The sequence below is a fragment of the Ursus maritimus genome, unplaced genomic scaffold, assembly GCF_017311325.1.
Source record: "Ursus maritimus isolate PB19 unplaced genomic scaffold, ASM1731132v1 scaffold_7, whole genome shotgun sequence".
NCBI classification, from domain to species: Eukaryota; Metazoa; Chordata; class Mammalia; order Carnivora; family Ursidae; genus Ursus; species Ursus maritimus.
Genome location: NW_024426885.1, coordinates 36,953,445 through 36,972,153, shown reverse-complemented (window position 1 = coordinate 36,972,153; position 18,709 = coordinate 36,953,445).

The window sequence follows — 18,709 nt, the reverse complement described above, 5'->3', positions numbered from 1 at the left end:
GCAATGTCCACAATAGCTAAATCGTGGAAGGAACCGAGATGCCCTTCAACAGATGACTGGATTAAGAAGTTGTGGTCCATATACAATGGAATATTACCTCAGCTATCAGAAGAACGCATTTCTCAACATCTTTAACATGAGACGGACTGAGGAGATAATAAGTGAAATAAGTCAGCAGAGAAAGACAACTATCTATGAAGTTTCTCTCATCTATGGAACATAAGAACTAGGATGATCGGTAGGGGAAGAAGGATAAAGAAAGGGGAGTAATCAGAAGGGGAATGAAACATGAGAGACTATGGACTCTGAGAAACAAACTGAGGGCCTCAGAGGGGAGGGGGTGGGGGAATGGGATAGACCGGTGATGGGTAGTAAGGGGGGCACGTATTGCATGGTGCCCTGGGTGTTATACGCAACTAATGAATCATGGAACTTTACATCGGAAACCGGGGATGTACTGTATGGTGACTAACATAATATAATAAAAAATCATTAAAAAAAAAACAAACAAAAAAAAAAACCCAACCCAAAGAACCCTGTTGAAGGGACGTGGGAGGAGGGGAGGAGAAGGCTGGGAGCTGAGGGCGGGAGGCAGCTCTGGGAGAGAGGAGGGGTGGAGCTAGGGGATCTGCCGTGAGGATCCTCCCCTCCCAGTGCCCTCCAGAATTGCCCAAGCTCTTCCTGTCTGCTCAAAGCTTTTGGAATTGGGTCAGTGTTACTTTTGGCTGTGTCCCTACGCTGAGACGATGGGGGCGGGGGCGGGGAGTGGTTTTATTAGAGTGTTACATAGACACTGAGCAGTTGCAGTTTTACTCTTGGTGTTGGCCTTAGCAGCAGAGGAACAGCGATGGAGAGGGGCAGGGTGGGGAAGCATTTTAAAACATAATATAGATTAAAACATTTTTATTTTGCAGCAACTAGAGATCCATGACAAGGTGCAGAAAAATGTTCAAGGACGTGTCACGTACCCTTCACCCAGTTGTCCCCAAAGGTAACGTCTTCCCTAACTACGGGTACAACGTAAAACCAGCAAATTGCCACTGCTTATTCACGTTTCGCTAGTTTTACCTGCACCCGTGTGTGTGGGCGTGTGTGCGTGCGTGTGAGTGTGTGAGAATGTGAATAGTTCTGTGCAATTTTATCACAGGTGTAGATTCATGTAATCAGCCCTACACTCAAGACACACCACAATTATGTCACCTCGAGACTCCCTCAGGCTGTCCTTTATTGACCTCTACCCCCCTTTCTCCCTCTCCTCTACTCCTAACCCTCAGCAGCCACTCATCTGATTTCCATCTCTACCATTTGGTCATTTCAAATATGTTATATAAAGGGAATCACACAGTGTGTTGCCTTTTGAGATTGGATCAGTGTTACTTTTCTCACTCAACACAATTCACTTGAGACGCACCCAAGCCGTTGAACCTGTCAGTACGCTGTTCCATTTTATTGCTGTTTCCTGGTGTGGATGTACCGCAGTTTGTTTAACCGCTCACCCACCGAAGGACATTTTCTTCCCCCCAGTTTTTAGCAATTGGGAATAATGCTGCTATGAACATTTGTGATCAGATTTTGGTGTGAACATGTTTTCATGTCTCTGTGACAGATGTCCAAGAATGTGATTGCTGGGTTTTATGGTGAGTGTATATTTAATTTTATAGGAAACTACCCAATTATTTCCCAGAGTGGCTGTACCATTTTACATTCCCACCGGCAATGGATGCACAATCTAGTTTCTCTGTACCCTCGCCAGCATTTGGTATTGTCACTATTTTGTGTTTTCATCATTCTGATAGGTATGTAGTGATATCTGATTGTGGGTTTAATTTGCATTCCCCTAACGGCTAATGATGTTTAACATCCTTTCATGAGCTTATTTGCCAACGTATATCTTCTCTGGTGAAATGTATGTTTATGTCTTTTGCTCATTCACCGATTGGGTTTTTTAAAAATTGGGTTGTCTTCTCATTGAGTTATAAGAGTTCTTCAGTCCAGATTCAAGTCCTTTGTCAGATATATATTTTGCAAACATTTTCTTCAATTTTATAGCTTCCCTTTCCATTTTCATTGCAGCGTCTTGTGTCTTTTGAAGAACAAAAGTTTTAATTTTGATGAACTCTACTGGGTTTTGTTTTGCTATGGATGATGCTGTTTGTGTTTTACTTAAACAGTCTTTGCCAAACCAAAGGTCTCTAAGATTTTCTTTTGTTTTCTTCCAGAAGTTTGTGCTAATTACACATAATTATCTTCAGTGTTCGATTGCTGAAATGACCTATAGGACTCATACAGTTTTACTCATATTTTATTACAGGCATTGCAGTCCTAGCAGAAGGAGGATATGCACTGCAGGGGTCTGAAGATCTCAGGCGCAGGCTTCTTTGAACTTCTACCACTCAGTTACCCAGGATGCACTTTGATTTCGGGTCTCAAACCACTTGTGTACCCTGTATGCGAAGCCCCTCAGTATTGGAAGCCCAAGTCTGCTCAGGGTGGGGTCTTATAATTATATTGAGCAGGTCACAAAGGCACATTACAGCTACGTGACCAGCCTTAACTTCTAACATCCCGCAGGCCTCATTAAGGTACAAATAACAAATTCAGTGATTACTGAACAGTGTTGACAGGCTGGTGGTCCTGCTCTGAATCAACTCACTACCCATGGTTGTATTTTTTTTTTAATTTTTATTTATTTATATGAGAGACAGAGAGAGAGGCAGAGGAAGAAGCAAGCTCCCTGTGAAGCAGGGGGCCTGATGCGGGACTCGATTCCAGGACCCCGGGATCACAATCTGAGCTGAAGGCAGACACTTAACCGACTGAGCCACCCAGGCGCCCCACTACCCATGGTTTAGAACATCATTTATCTTCAGTTAATGTAGTCCACAGCGTTGGCCAAGGGTCGATACCTTGAGTTAACCCAGATCAGCTGAAGTTAACCTGCGCCGTACAGATATTATAGTTTTAGCTTGCACATTTCGGTTTATGATCCATTTTGAGTTAATTCAATACAAGCTGTTGACCTTGTATCTTCCAACCTGTTAAATGGGTCCGTGAAGGTTTTAGGGGTCTAGTGGTTTGTGGCAGGCTTAGATACTCCCTCCAAAATAAAAGGCAAATGATTATATCTCATACTTCTCTCCAATAAGAATGAAGCGCAATGTTGAGTAGGCTTCTTTGGGTCTGAGGTTGGTAGATTCCATGGGTGGGAATGTTGCTCTGGCCATTTACTGAATTACATGGAGGGCCGTTGGTGTTGACTGGGGCCCTGAGCAGGATAGGGCTCCGCAGTGAGTCAGGCTGTGTTGCTGGCGGCCCTGCCACTTGCACCATATAGTCTGGCAGACCTTACGTATTTGTGTTATCTGTGTTAGGAAAAGATGCTATCTGGCGTTTATGGCAAGTCCCTGAGAGAATCACAATGTTGGCACTTCTGGTTCTGGATCAAGGCCATGTCATCTGTAATTGAGAATTATATGTGTATCATCCAAAAAACCCAACCAACCCAACCCAACAGTTCCTGATGTGCTATTGGACCTTGATGGAGACAGAACCCAGCAAGAGAAGTTCAAGTGACTCTACAGCCAGAACTGCCCATCTTGAGCTGGGGTCTGCCAGACCCACCAAGTCATCCGGTCAGTGGGCCCAACAGCAGTTTATAGTAAGATGGTAGCAGCTCATCCCATGTTGGGCACAAGTCAGCTGCACAAGCAGGTGGTCCAGGCCCCGTGTCATCCACTAATGTTGTTGCATCAGGGCCTCTCAGCTTGTAACTGGGGCTGCATGAAGGGTCCCTTATAAACAGCTTATAGAGGAGGGGAGAAAGGGGTCAAGCTTGAGCCATGAATGCGTGGGTTGAGATAAGCCAAACATACTGCTGTGCTATGGCCTCGCAGACCATGGCCCTGAACAACAGTGGTGAGGGGCAGAAGTTCAGACAGAGTAACTGGTCCTTCATTTTGTGTGGAAAGAAGTGGACTGAGCTTGGAATATATATGAGCTCAGGGCAGTGACTTGGCTTGGCTAGTTAAGCAGGAATCTAGAAGGAGAAAGGTAGAGGATGTGGTTGATTGAAAATTGCACCTGCATCCTCCAAAGATATGTCCATATTCTTTTTTTTTTTTTAAAGATTTTATTTATTTATTTGACAGAGAGAGACAATGAGAGAGGGAACACAAGCAGGGGGAGTGGGAGTAGAAGAAGCAAGGCTCCTAGCGGAGAAGCCTGATGTGGGGCTTGATCCCAGAGCACCGGGATCACGCCCTGAGCAGAAGGCAGACGCTTAACGATTGCACCACCCAGGCACCCCGATATGTCCATATTCTAATCCTAAAACCTTTGTAAAAAGGGTCTTTGCATATGTAATTCACTTAAGTATTTTGAGATAAGAGCAGCTGGGTTATTGGGTGGGTCCTAAATGCCATCACAATTGTCCTTATACAGAGATGGAGAGTAGACACACACAGAAGAGAAGGCCGTGTTGGGGCGCCTGGGTGGCTCAGTTGTTAAGCGTCTGCCTTCAGCTCAGGGCATGATCCCAGGGTCATGGCATCAAGTCTCCACATCCGGCTTCCTGCTCAGCAGGGAGTCTGCCTCTCTCTCTCTCTCCCTCCGCCCCTCCCCACCCCTCCCCCAAATAAATGAATTAAAAAAAAAAAAAAAGAATAGGCCATGTGACCACAGAAGCAGAGATTGGAGTGACGTAGCCCCAAACCAAGAACCCTAGCTCACCATAAACTGGAAAAGGCAAGGAACTAATTCTCTCCTAGAGCCTCTGGAGGGAGTGCAGCCCTGCTGATACATTGATTTCAGTCTCCTGGGCTCCAGAATTTGAGAAGATAAATTTCTGTTTTCTCAAGTCACTAAGTAGTTTGTTATTGTAGGCTTGGGAAACTGACAGACGAGGTGAGGACCTGTGGGACTGGGCATGTAAAGGTCCATGTATCGCATATTCCCATGGAGGAGGCATCTAATAGCCCTGTATACAGCAAGACTTGCCCACTGGCATCAGCCAGTACTGGCACCATGGGCACATGAGCAAGGCAGCCATGGTGGCAGGGGTGAGATGTGCATGGATGCAACAGCACAGGCTCCCGCTCACCGAGGCTGGTCTGAATACCACCCTGGCCCACTGTCCAGCCTGCCGGCGATAGGCACCAACACTGCACTTGCCATGTCGCATTGTTCTCCCAAGACGCGGACCAGCTACAGAGTGGCAAGTTGATTATCCTGGATCTTTCTACTCTAGATCGTCTCCATTCGGTGGTCATCTTGAGTGGAGCTGACACATATTCGAAGCGTGGGTTTGCCCTGCTTCACTATCCTAGGGCATACGGAGTGTTTAATCCATCAGCGTGGGACTCTGGATGACATTGCACTGGACCAAGGAAGCTCCTTTGCAGCAAAGTGGGCATGTGACTATGGGCTGTACTGGTTCTAGCATAGGATACCCCTTCCCTCCCCCTCCCCCTGGAGCTGCTATCCTGACAGAGGGCTGGAATGGCCTTTTGCTGAGGCAGCTGAGGCTCCAGCTAAGAGACTAATCCTGTAAGGATGGGGTGCCATCCCCCTTAGTCATCCCCATTATATGAGGCTGTTGCCACCTCCTAACAGGTAGAGTACCAGGGGGTGGAAGGAGGAGTGGCCTTCCTTTTCAGCAAGCCACTTAGAGAATTTAGATTTTCTGTCTCCACAGCTCTAGGCCTTGTAGGCCCAGGGGTCCTGGTTCCAGAGGGACGTGACTTCATCACGAATGTGAAGTCATGATGGTCCCCTACTACCTTTGGATTCTTTGTGCCAGGAGGCCAGCAGGTAAACAGAGGAGACATCATCTAAGGAGACTGAGTCCCCAGAGGAGATGGAGCCAACCTGAGCCCACAGGACGCCAGCTCCTGTCCTGATGCCCCTGAGCCAGAGCCTTTGTCTCTCTTCCTCCATCTCTCTGCTAACCATTTAGCCCTTTCTTCCTTCTGGGCCCCCACACCTGTTCCGTCTGCTCTCCTCAAATTTGTTGCTCTTTCCCCTTCTCTTCCTATTCCAGGCCACCCCTTTCCTTGCCAGCTTCTTCCATCTGGTTCAGCCCATCTTTCCATCCATCCATGAACATCCCTCCTCTTTGTATTTTATATCAGCCCACCCGAGTCCTTCTCATCCTATCCAGGCCCTCCCCTACCTAGTGAAAGCGGGAGGGCAAGACAGACCGCTCTGGAGAGAGACTGCCTTGTGGGTATCTGTGTCTTTGGGTAATTAACATTTTGGGGCCTGGCTTTCCCCACCTGCTCACAGTACTACTCATATCACAGGGTTTGCAGAGTTTGAAGGAAGGTTAAGAGAGCTTAGGGTGGACCACTAGTAGTAATAAGTGTTGCCTGTTTTCATGTGAGCTCCTCAAGGGCATGAACCTTCTTTATAATCTCTGAGGGGATGAATCTTCTCTGGCCATGAATGGGGACAAAGGCACACCCTGTTCCTGTGCTGTCTCTCTCCTGGCCCTTCGCTTCATCCCATTGGCAGGCTGTCTGCCCATGAGCGGAGTTCTCAGGTCTTCCTGAGGAGGGAGAACCTGGGACCAGTGCTCTGGGCTCCCACCAGCCTAGCACCAGGGAGTGTGGAGCCTCAGCTCCAACTCTGCTGCCAGTGGTGAATACAGAATGTGTTTCTTTTGGTTACCATGGTGGCATGACAGCTATCCCGAAGCTCATTGGCTTAAAACAACAGCCACGATCTCATGGGTAAGAAGGGCAGGCAGGGCTCTGGCAGCCACTCCTGCTCAGTGATTGTGCACTGGGGTTGCTTGCTGGTGTTCACTGGTAGCTGGGGTGGTCTGGAGGGCCCACGATGGCTTCATTCACATGCCTGGTGCTTTGGTGGAGATGGGCAGAAGCTGGGCTCAGCAAGGTCTTTATGCATTTCAGGACCTCTCCACATGATCTCTTCAGGAGGATAGTGAGAGTTCTTACATGGCAGCTGAGAATCCCAAAGCTGGATGTTCCAAGAGACATAAAATCCTGAGCCCAAAGCTGGCCCAGTGCTATTTCCTCTGTATTCTATTGGTCAAACTAGTTAAAGAGCCTGACCAAATTTAAGGCAGAGGACGAAGACCCTACTTTTCTATGGGAGAAGTTCCAAAGAATTCATGGCCATCTTTCATCTGCCACAATGGAACAGCCAAAGTCCCAGCAAGGACTGATGAGTTGGGAGGGAAGGAGAAGACCACCAGGCAGAAGTTACAGGGCAGGTGAAGGTTCTGCCAAGGTGGGGCCTCCTTCAAGGTCAAGAGCCTTAGTGTCCAGCCGAGGCTATTCTGTGGCAAGTTTCTGTGCTTCCCCAGCCTGTTTTCCTTCAATGAAATAAGAGATGATGATTTCTAGCCTGTCCAGAACTGTCCAGCATCCCACACATTTTACCTTGACTGTGGCTGTGAGATTTCCTGCCTCATGAGACCACAGTCACGGAAACCAACATGTCCTGGGGCAGGAACTGCCACTCTTCTGAACATTTGCCATCTACGTTCCTAAAGTCAATCTGTGCCCAGCCACAGGAATGAGATATGGTGTCATACAAAGCGGCCTCATTAAGCAGTAATCCTCAAATATAGTAGGGTACCATTTATGTAAATTATTTTAAAAAACACAGTATATTTGTATCAGTCAGAGCTCATGTCATCACAGCTGGTATTTAAAATGACCTTCTTCATTACCCATTCTGTATTCTCTTTGCCTTTAGCAAGCATCTCAGCTGTTGTGATTGTTTATCTGGTAGGGTGACCCAAATCTTCATTCCTGAATGGTCTGGGCCATTGGCAGTCGAGACTGACTTGGCTGTTACAGTTTTCCATTGATTTTAATCACAGGGCGTGATAGTATAAGAGACTCCCTAAGGGATCTTCTGTATTCCAGACATATTTCCTTACCTCCATTGTGTGGTAGCAGCCCAATTTGCCCTTGGTAATCAGGATCAGTCACCCTACATAACACAATAACTTCCTTATTTGCTTGTTGGTTCAGAGGGATGAAGAGCCTGAAGTGGTCAGGGGGCAGTCTCAGCTTCTAGTTCAGTGGAATCATTATCGTGCTTCCAGGGGCAAGCATTCCTCCCCTTGGAACCAGGGCTTCTAGATTAGTGGAGCATAAGGCAATGGGGGTGGGAAGCAAATTTTTTGCTAGTGGATCATGGGGAATAATAGTGAGTGGAGCCACTTCCATTTCCACATTCTAGATTCCTGGACCCATGAATCCTGGCTATGGGGAAAATAGACCACATATTGGATGCTGATTTCTGCATCCTGTAGAACATAGTGATGGTCCCTCAATTTCTACCTACATGGCACCAAAACCGAGTCTTTAAAAGGCCCTTCCACCATTATGTCAAGCCAACTGCTCTAGGACGATGGGAAACATGGTAAGATCAGTGGATTCCATGAGCACAGGCCTATTTCTTCACTCCATTTGCTGTGAAGTGAGTTCTTTCACCAGAAGTGGTGCTGTGTAGAACACAAGATGGTAGATAAGGCATTCTGTAAATCCACAGATGGTAGTGTTGGCAGAAGCATTGTGGGCAGGAAAAGGGAGTCCATATCCAGAGTAAGCTTTCATTTCTGTAAGACCAAAGTGCTTGCTGTCACATCCATGATGGAAGCTGTCCAACAGAATCAACTTGGGAATGGTGCCATACTGGGGACTTAGTTTCTGTTGCTGGCAAGTGAGGCAGTGGCTGTAGCCAGGTTGGCCTTGGTGAATGATCCCTGTGCTGAGCCCATGCATAACCTCCATCCCTGCTGTCAAGGCCACTTTGTTCATAAGCCCATTGGGTGATGAATGGAGTGGCTGGGAAAAGGGGCTGAGTAGTAACCATGGAATGGGTCATCCTATCCACTTGATTATTACAATCCTTCTCTGCTGAGGTCACCCTTTGGTGAGCATTCACATAGGACACAAATCATGTTTCTTAGCCCAGAGAGGTCTATCCACACACCTCTTCCCCTAAATTCACCATCACCAATTTTCCAACTGTGTTCCTTCCAAATCCCTGATCATCTAATCAAACACTGGTGGCAACCCATGAGTCAGCAGAGACTCATGACTCTGGCCAACTCTCCTTCCAGGAAAAATAAACAACCAGGCTTATTGTTACTCTCCAAGATAGTCCGTCTTCTGCACAGGCCAAATAGGTGAGTTGAGTTGGGATGTGGTGGAAGTAGCCACCCCTGCATCCTTCAAATCCTTGATGGCGGTACTCATCTCTGCAAACCTTTCAAGAATTGCTTTTGGTTTACTGTTTTCCTAGGGAGAGGCAGTTCTAGTGGTTTCCACTTGGCCTTTCCTGCCGTAATAGCCCTCACTCCACAGGTCAGGGAACCAATGTGAGAATTCTGCCAGTTGCTGAGCAAGTCTGTTCCAATTCTGGAACTGGACAAGGAATCACAGGGTGGGATCAGGGATCCACTGTGCCCACTGTGAGATGAACCAGAGCTAAAACTCCATGGATCACCTGTGCTCCACACGCTCCTGCTCTGAATGGTGGGTTTCCAGGAACTAGTTCAGTCAGTGTCCATTAATCTCTGAAGGGTATAATTTCTTCTCTTTCTCCAATGCACAGCAGTGACCCTGGCAAGTAGCTGTTGGTCCCTTTGGGGAAGGCTAAGAGAAAGATTAACAATATAAATTTTTGGCAGTTTAGTGGGGTCCTTCTTCAAGGGGACCTGGCCTCCCCTTTATTTAAGAAGTTCTGGGTCTGTAAAATGGCTTAAGCCTGGGAATTGAATGAAGGCTGTGACTCTCTGTTTTTATGATTCAAGTGAGACTTCTGTTTACCTGACCTAGAATTCTTCTACTAATACAGATCAAGTAAGAGTTTAGTAGACTGCTCCTCTGTTTCTCTTCTGGGGACATCATGATCATTAACCAACGTCGTAGGTCTCTGTGAGTCAACTATTCTGATTACTGCATTGACTCTGTTGTCCATAACCACCTTGCCTGTTGGTGACTGAGGGCCGTTGCTCAGCCCCTGCCACCTCATGATCCAATTATCCCCACTGTATCTGGGGATCCCAATTCAGTCCCTGCTATAGTTTTTGACCTATAGTAAAGAGTGACCAGATTGTTCTTCAAGGATGCTGGGGTCCCTTCACAAATTTATTTCTTACAGTCATGGTGAAAAGTGGCTCTTCTGGACCCTTCTGGGGTGGGTGAGCAGGTCTTGCATAAATGCACTCCAGTATTACAATCTTCCTAAGCATTTGGATACTTTCCTCTACAGTATACCAAGGCAGTTCTGGCATTTCAACTTAATTTAGTGTAGGCCACTTTTGGGTTCAGCTTTCAGTCAGCCAAAAAAACTGTTAGAATACTTCCTAGCCCCTTGAGCTACAATAATCTGTCATCTGTACTCTCTGCTTAATAGGCTTACCTCATTAAATCTGGCCTGATCTAACTTTCTGTTCTTTCTGGCATTATCCTGCTTCTTTAATATCCATTCCACACATCACAGGGTGAGCAGAGAGGAGGCATGAGATCCATGTTGATGGTAGAAAAACCTCTCACAAGACCCCAAATCTGATTGTTGGCAACTGAAGATAGAGTATGTCATTTTAGATGCTCTGGGTCCAAGTGAGGAGTGCAAGAGGTTTGTGGGGGAGCAACGCCTATGAAAGATAAAGCAGGAGGACGCAGTCCTGGGCAGAGGGAGACGTAGTCCATGATGCAGGCCTGAGAAAGGCTTGGTCAACCCAGCGGGAGTTCAGAGCAAGGACCTGCCTTTTGAATGGTGCAGCACTGAGTGGAGATGGCCAAGTGAGCCTCCTGCCTTGCTCAGTTATTGGGGGTTGCTCTGGAAGAGTAGACTTTGGTTTCAATACCATGAATTAACAGAGAAACAGTAAATTATTGTAACCTGTCAGGTCTTTCAATAACTCCGATTTCACTAATTGAGAGAGATTGAAAGTTTGTGGCCTGCCAAGGGAGCCTGAGTGGTGCCTGCCCACAGTAACCAGACCTTGTCCTCTAGTGCAGGGCTGTGGAAATTATTGTAAATAACAGAGGGCACCAGTTTTTGTGCCGACTGATTCAGTCTGTGAATAAATCTCTGGTTCCTATCTGTGCACTTGCCTGTTTAGTCAAGAATAACTATAGAACGTGCTGACCCCTGGGAGATTCCCATCTCCCCAGGGGCACTGGAGGCACCTCAGCTTCAGCCTGCAGGAGCCCTAGCATCAGAGGGAAAACAGAATCTGAAGCATTCCTTGCCATGGTGGTACAATTTAATTTCCTTCCTGTGGTTCTGAGCCTTGCCCTTCATCTCCCAGAGAGAGGCAATGGGACAAGAATAACTTTGTAAGCCAGGCTGAAAACTGGGTGAGCATAAAGAGCTAGAGTCTTGGAGCTCACAGGGATGCTCAGAATGGCAGTCACATGTGGAAAGATTTGAGCCCTGGAGATTGCATCTAACTCCTTACTTTGCTATGCACTGGCCGTGGGATGTGGAAGTTCCTTTACCTTCTCTGTGCTTCCCAACTAATATGATAATCACAGAACCTATCTCACCAGGCTGAGAATGCAATGCGTTACTCTATGTAGAGAGCTCAGAACAATCACTGACAGGCTTAGTGAGGGCTCTGTAAGTGTGTCCTGTCATTATATCAGCTGTTGAAATGCTGAAAGAAGATAATTTCTCCATGCCTTGGGAAGCCCTGTCTACCCCACAGCACTGTTCTGATGGCCAAATGAAAGTTATTTGCTGCCCCCATCATAACCCAGTCCCCGATAGAACTCCCCAGAAGAAAATGGCTCCCCAAACTATATGCTCAGAATTCCTCCTAATAACCAGTTCCAGGTTTCAGGTGTTCAGGAAGGGGCCACTAGCACCTCTGTAAATGTGTAAAAAAGAGCACAGGGGGGCTCCTGGGTGGCGCAGTCGTTAAGTGTCTGCCTTCGGCTCAGGGCATGATCCCAGGGTTCTGGGATCGAGTCCCACATCAGGCTCCTCTGCTGGGAGCCTGCTTCTTCCTCTCCCACTCCCCCTGCTTGTGTTCCCTCTCTCGCTGGCTGTCTCTCTCAGTCAAATAAATAAATAAAATCTTAAAAAAAAAAAAAAAAAAAAGCACAGGGCTCTGCCCTGCTCTGAGACCTTGAGGATACCTCATGGGCAGCCTTGCCATCCTGCTTGAGCCCCTTTGGGCTTTATTCCAGGCATCCTGGGGTATGTCACAGGCTCGGATTCCACTGTGGGGCCATGGTCTTCACTTCCTTCATTGTTGTCTGTCGTCCCAGGTTGTTTTTTGGAATCTGTTTCTTGGGTTTTATAGAGGAAGTATATTCTTTGGGGAGTATGGGGGCTCAGGAGTGGCCAGGGGAGCCTGTTTTTTTTTTTTTTAATGTTTTTGTATTATAATTTTTTAGTCACCATACAGTACATCCCCGGTTTCCGACGTAAAGTTCGATGATTCATTAGTTGCGTATAACACGCAGTGTACCATGCAATACATGCCCTCCTTACTACCCATCACGGGTCTATCCCATTCCCCCACCTCCCTCCCCTCTGAGGCCCTCAGTTTGTTTCTCATAGTCCATAGTCTCTCATGCTTCATTTAGGGGAGGCTGTTTTTTATGCAACGTGGACATTAGTGGCATTGCCCGGGGACAGTGTTTTGAAGTCTCTGTCCCTACTCTTTAGCCTCTTCATCCCAGTGGTAAGGGACATAGCCCGCCTTTTTAAAAAATTTTTCTTATTTTTAAAAAATTTTTAAGTAATCTCTACACCCAGTGTGGGGGGCTTGAACCCACAAACCCAAGATCAAGAGTCACATCCTCTGTCAACTGAGCCAGCCAAGTGGCCCTGCTTCTTTCTATCTTTGCCAGTCCCCAGCTATGGGGCTTTTCCTGAGTGTTGACCAGTACCCTTAGTCGCCGCTTCCCGCCAGCTCCCAGGTGTCCTCTAGGCTCCGCCCCCTGCAGGTCCCGCCCACGCCGCACCTGCTGACCAATCCTGGGCTCCGCTCCTCACGCATCACAATAGCGCCCTTGGGACCGCCTCCTGCAGTCCCGCCCCTGGCCGAGTTTTGCCGTGGGGACCACCTGGGCCAGTAGGAGAGAGGAGGATTTTCCCCAGAGGAAGCGGCCTCACCTAGGGAGACACGCACAGGTACCCAAGGAGCAGGTGAGCTGCTGAGGGGATGCGACAGCACGAAAACAAGTCTTTCAGAGTCCCGCACAGCCCTCCTTGTTGGTTACTGAAGATATGGGCTCTCCCTCCTGTCTCCTCACCCCTGTCATCTTTCCAGATTCTTTCTGCTTCTCGTACCCTGGTCTCTCAGGTCCTTGACTCCTTGTCCCCAACACGAAAGTCGTTTCTTCCCCAGTTGTCATTCCTTTCTTCTTCGTCAAAGCAATAACATTCTTTGGGCCTCTTGAGCAAAGTGCGCGGAGCCGAGTCCCCTGAGGGCCTTTCCTGTTGTCAGACACTGGATGGAGGGGAGAGTCTGGCCCTATTCTGACCCGTAGGACCGGAGACCAGGGACTGGGTGTGTGCGGTCTGGAGCTCTTGTCTCTGGGAAATGACGTGTGGAGCCGTGGGGAAGGAAGAGCCTCTTGGAGAGGTGGACTTGGAGCCCTGCTTACAAGTGGCTGAGAAGTTGAACTAACTGAGTCCGCACAGGTGATACCCATTTCTAACCCCCGCCACACCTCCAGGCTTTCCACTTCACCTCACCTTCCCTCTTCCTTGAAGCCCTTTTCCCACTTTGCTTGAGGTGACATTCCTTGGTCTTTTCTCAGTGGGCCCCCTGAACCTCATCCTCTCCACCTGGGATGGTGGCAGTACCACAGGATTAACCCTTGGACCTTTCCTCTTCTCTGCATCCCGCTAAGTGAAGTTATTGAGGCTGTGGGTTTAAATCCTGTGGGCTGACTCTCCAAACCACTGTCTCCAGTCTGTTTTTCTGAACACAAGGCCCAAATAGCCCACTACCTTATATACATCGACATGTAAGTGCCTAATAACTATCTCAAATTGAGTATGTTCAAAATAAAATTATTGATTATGCTTCAAAAAACAGGAACATCCATAAGCATTCCCTCTTTCCAGGAAAGGAGCCAGCTTTACCTGGAGTCCTAGGCCTTGACCCTCTTTTCTCCCATCTCTTATCTGGTCCATGTCTAAATCGCATTGCCCCCCATTGCTCCATTGCTCCTGCTCTAAACTATTTCAAGAGCCTAAGAAGGGATCCCCCTGTTGTTTCTCTGGATTCTAATCCACTCTCCCTACACTTTAAATTAGAGCACATCACTGTGACTTGGATGGCTGGCCCCCTCCTCGTCAGGGGAGCCTGCTTCCTTGCTTGGCTCACACTTGCCCCTATGCAGTCTCCTAAAGTAGCAAGCTCATTGTTGCCTCCAGGACTTTTACCTTCTCTGACCATCATGTCTAAACCTGCCCACTGGTCTAAGGCACTCCCAAGAAGGCAGTACTCCAAAGAAAGAAATACTGCTAATGAGCATGTGAGATAGTTTTCAGCTTAACAGCTGTGGTTGAATTATTGGGTCTGGACATTGAACTTGGCAGGTGGCTTGCTTTGGCCAATGAAACTCTTGTGGCTGTGATGTGAGCAGAGGCTTTCTCTCATGTGTTTCTGCCATTGTGTGTGGAAGAATGTGCCCAGGTTGCCTGTTGGTCCCAGGAGAATTAAAGACCCAGAGAACAGACCTGAGCCCATCCTGAGGCCAGACTAAGCCACGCCTATTGGCTGAGGCCCAGCCACCCCACAGGATAATGAATACGAAACAAAATCTTATATGCCACAGAGATTCTGTAGCTGGCTTTTACAGAGCATGATTCTAGTAATAGTCAACTGATACACTTTCATAGGAACTTTGATAATTCACAGAGACATATAATTTTTCATCTAGGAAGCTGGCAGTGATTTATAGAGATATAGAGATAGAGACTATGAAATATGCATTTGGCAAAGGTTCAGGAAACAGGAAATAGCCCAGTTTACTGCTGGTAAGAGTGTAAATCGGTAGCAACCTGTTTGGAAGTCTTTTTTTTTTTTTTTTTTTTTTTTTTTTTTTTTTTTTTTTTAGTAGGCTCCATGCTGAGCATAGGGCTTGAAATCACAACCCTGAAATCAAGATCTGAGCTGAGATCAAGAGTCAGATGCTTAACCCACTGAGTCACCTGGGCTGGAAGTCTTATTTGGCTATCTTTGTCAAAATCCTTATACTAACTCAATAATTCTATTACTAAAAATTTATTCTAAGAAACAATTAAGGGCATGCACAAGATAATTATTGACAAGGGCATTCACTAAAATGTTATTTCAAAGGGTGGTGAAATGTAAATGTTAGCAGGGGACTATGTTGCTTTATAATTTCCAAATGATACACACTAGAACTCTTCTGACAGAAGCATCTGTTATGTGGAATGCTTGGCAATGTGCCAGGCAAGTAGGTGTCTGAGGGAGGAGTGGGACCCATGTGTCCACGGCCCACATTCTGTCCCATTGCCCAGAGTTCATCCTCAGGTCTGGCAACATGGAGAGAAGCTCAGCCATGGCCGTTTGCTCACCTACCCTACTCCTGGTGGAGGCAAAAGCAGAAACAGGAGGGGTTCTCCAGCAGGGAGGGGGTGCAGACAGGTACAGGGGCTCCGGCAGGAGCCTAGAGCTGCAGTGGGAAGGGAAAAACATCGTTCTAGGGAAGCTACAGAAACCTACTATACTGATTTCCCAGGCCTGCTCCCATGTCATCAATGAGTGCCCTTGACGAAGCACTTACCCATGATCTTAGTTGATCTCCAGGCTGGAGCTGAGACAGACAGCAGTCATCAAAGCTCAAAGGGACAATCTTCCTCCTGGTCTCCAAGTGAAAATGAGATATAACATCATGGTCACTCATGATGCTGTGCTATTTCTAAGTTCTTTGTACACGTTAATTCATTTAAGTTTCATAACAAGCCAAAGTGGTGAGGCCCTCAGCATTTTTCTATGGAAAGGGAAAACAGAAATGCAGACAGGCCATGGCTAGCTTGTGGCAGAGCTGGGGCATGAACTCAGGAGTGTGTCATTCAGGTTTCATACGCTCAGCCACTATGGCTTGGATCCCAGCTGGCTGTCAGCCTGGCTCTCAAATACCTTCTCTGCCTCACTGCCTTGCTCTGGGCAAAGATGCAGACTGAGGGCTGGGAGCGGGTGGATTGTCCCGGCTGGCCACATCAGGGACTGCTGCAACATGTAAGATTGATTCTTAGTAACAAGACTCCTTTGGAGCAGGGCTGAAGCAGAGGATGATCCGGGAGAAGTGTGAGCTGCAGATGTCTCCCCAGGCATGAGCCCAGTCATCTGTCATCTCACCTGGGGGCTGGGGCCTGGGGGCTGGGGAGCAGGATGCTGAGCTACTACTGAGTCTTCATTCTCTTCTTCACCAGAGCCCAGGCCTGCCACTATCTATTCATGGAGTTTGTGAGTCAGAGTGAAGGCCCGTTGACTGAGGATCTGTGACTTTCTTCCCCCCGGGACGCTGAGGGAGGGCAGTACCAATGCACAAGGCAACGGCACGCCCGTCTCCGTGGATTCTTGAAACAGAGGTCAGTGCCCAGCCCCAGTGCTATGGTGATTTGCTGGTTTCTCTTCCAAACTAAGAGTCCTAGGAATCCTTACTCAGTTCCCTGGGACAGTTGTACAGGTAATGTTAGCTGATGCTAAGAATCCTGTACCCATGAGTCTTTTTTTTTGTAGCATCCTTTGCTTGGTATCCAACCAGTCCCCTCCACTCTGGCTTTGAGACAGTCCTTTGTTGGACATGTAATGTCTGGCTTTTAATGGGTCTTCTGGCAAGCATGGCTGGAAAGCAGAAACCATCTGCTGAAGATAAGACTGAGTGTTTAAATTATAACAGTAACCAGCAACATCAGAGTGAAGAGAAGTAACCTTTTGTGGGATTTGATACAGAACGTCACAAGGATGTTCCCAGGGGGCACGAACACATTGACATAGCCAGGCTTTTCAAGTCATCCTGTAAAGCGTACAAACTCTAATTAAAAAAAAAAATTTAGGGGCGCCTGGGTGGCACAGCGGTTAAGCGTCTGCCTTCGGCTCAGGGCGTGATCCCAGCGTTGTGGGATCGAGCCCCACGTCAGGCTCCTCTGCTATGAGCCTGCTTCTTCCTCTCCCACTCCCCCTGCTTGTGTTCCCTCTCTCGCTGGCTGTCTCTATCTCTGTCGAATAAATAAATAAAATCTTTAAAAAAAATTTATATTTATTTTTTATTAATATAATATTTTATTAATGCGTTGTACATTTGCCCATATAAAATTAATCTCTGAATGACTGGACTTCACTTTAAGACTTTATAGCTTTTCCTATCCTGTGGGCTGGATAAATAAGTCAGCAGGTCAACTCTTTAATGTTGTACTACTAAAAAATATGGAGTTAATGAAATGTAAAGGATAGCACTGTGCCTTTTATTTCGAGGGTCTCTTGCATGTTATTGCCATGTTGGGGGTAAAGTTGAGGGAGCAAGCCTCGGGGGCTGGTGGCTGTCCGTGAAACACCAAAATGGGTTGGGTGTAAAACCACGCTGACTGTCTTGGTTTTTTTGAGTTTAGTGTCTGATTATAAGGAAAACAACATCTAAAAGGCTTGTCTGAAGAGACTGGCCTCTTGGTTGGGGCTGAATCCTAAGTACTTGAGAGGAAGACCCAGGCACAAGGCCACAGATAGAGAATGTTCTAGGGCATATGAAGCTAGCCCTTTCAAAATACAACACAAATGTAGTAAAACTACAAAGAAAATTAATCAAGGAAACCATTACAACTGGAGATTAAAGTGGACTTGAGGGCGGGTCAGGGGTTATGTCCATATGCAAGGCCAACAGTTTGCACCCTTGAGATGTAGACTCAGGCCCTGGGACACGGAGGATGTCTGAGGTAATGGTGTGTTCTATTTCATAGGCTGAGTCTTTACTTATGAACACACTGGCCCGTATTTATTAGTGCTCTTTATATCTTACTTTATAACCTCTCACGTGCAAAATATCACATTTATTCTTTTAAGGTGAGAAAATCAATTACACACAAAAACTTGAACCTCAAAAAATCTGTGCAAGCCTAGGACACAACTCTTGAGTCTCCTTGGCATAAATGTCCCACGCAAATATGGTTTGGGAAAACTCACCCTCAAGATGAGTTAAGGAAAAAGAACCAGCAAAGGATCACTTTGAAGATACTTCCCAAAAAGAGAAGTAAAGGGAGCACAAATGGACGAGGGAGAAGACTGTTGCCGCGAGGTGCCTGGAAAGCTTGACCAAACGTCTTGTATCACATGACACAAGCTGATACAGGTGTCACCTCTGCAAACAGGGGACATGTGTTGTGATACAAGAGCTGAGGGGAAGGTGGCGGGACCTCAGAGGAGGTGAAATGCGACCTGGCAGAGCTCAGGGATGGAAAAGTCCAACTGAGCAAGGACATCCTTTGGGAGTGGGCAGTGGGGCAAGGAGAAGGGAGTCGCTGTTTTCCATCATACAGCCTTAGAGAGATACTTGGCTCTTCAAACTATGTGATCTATAACGACGATTTGAAACATTTACAAAGAGCCTCTTTCTTCACTCCCACCCGGTGTTGGAGTCCTCTGGACAGATTCCCTTGCAGNAATGCTAAGGAATCTGCTCACATGTCTGCAGCGGCTGGGAGGCCCAGTATAGGACTGCTCTGCAGTGAA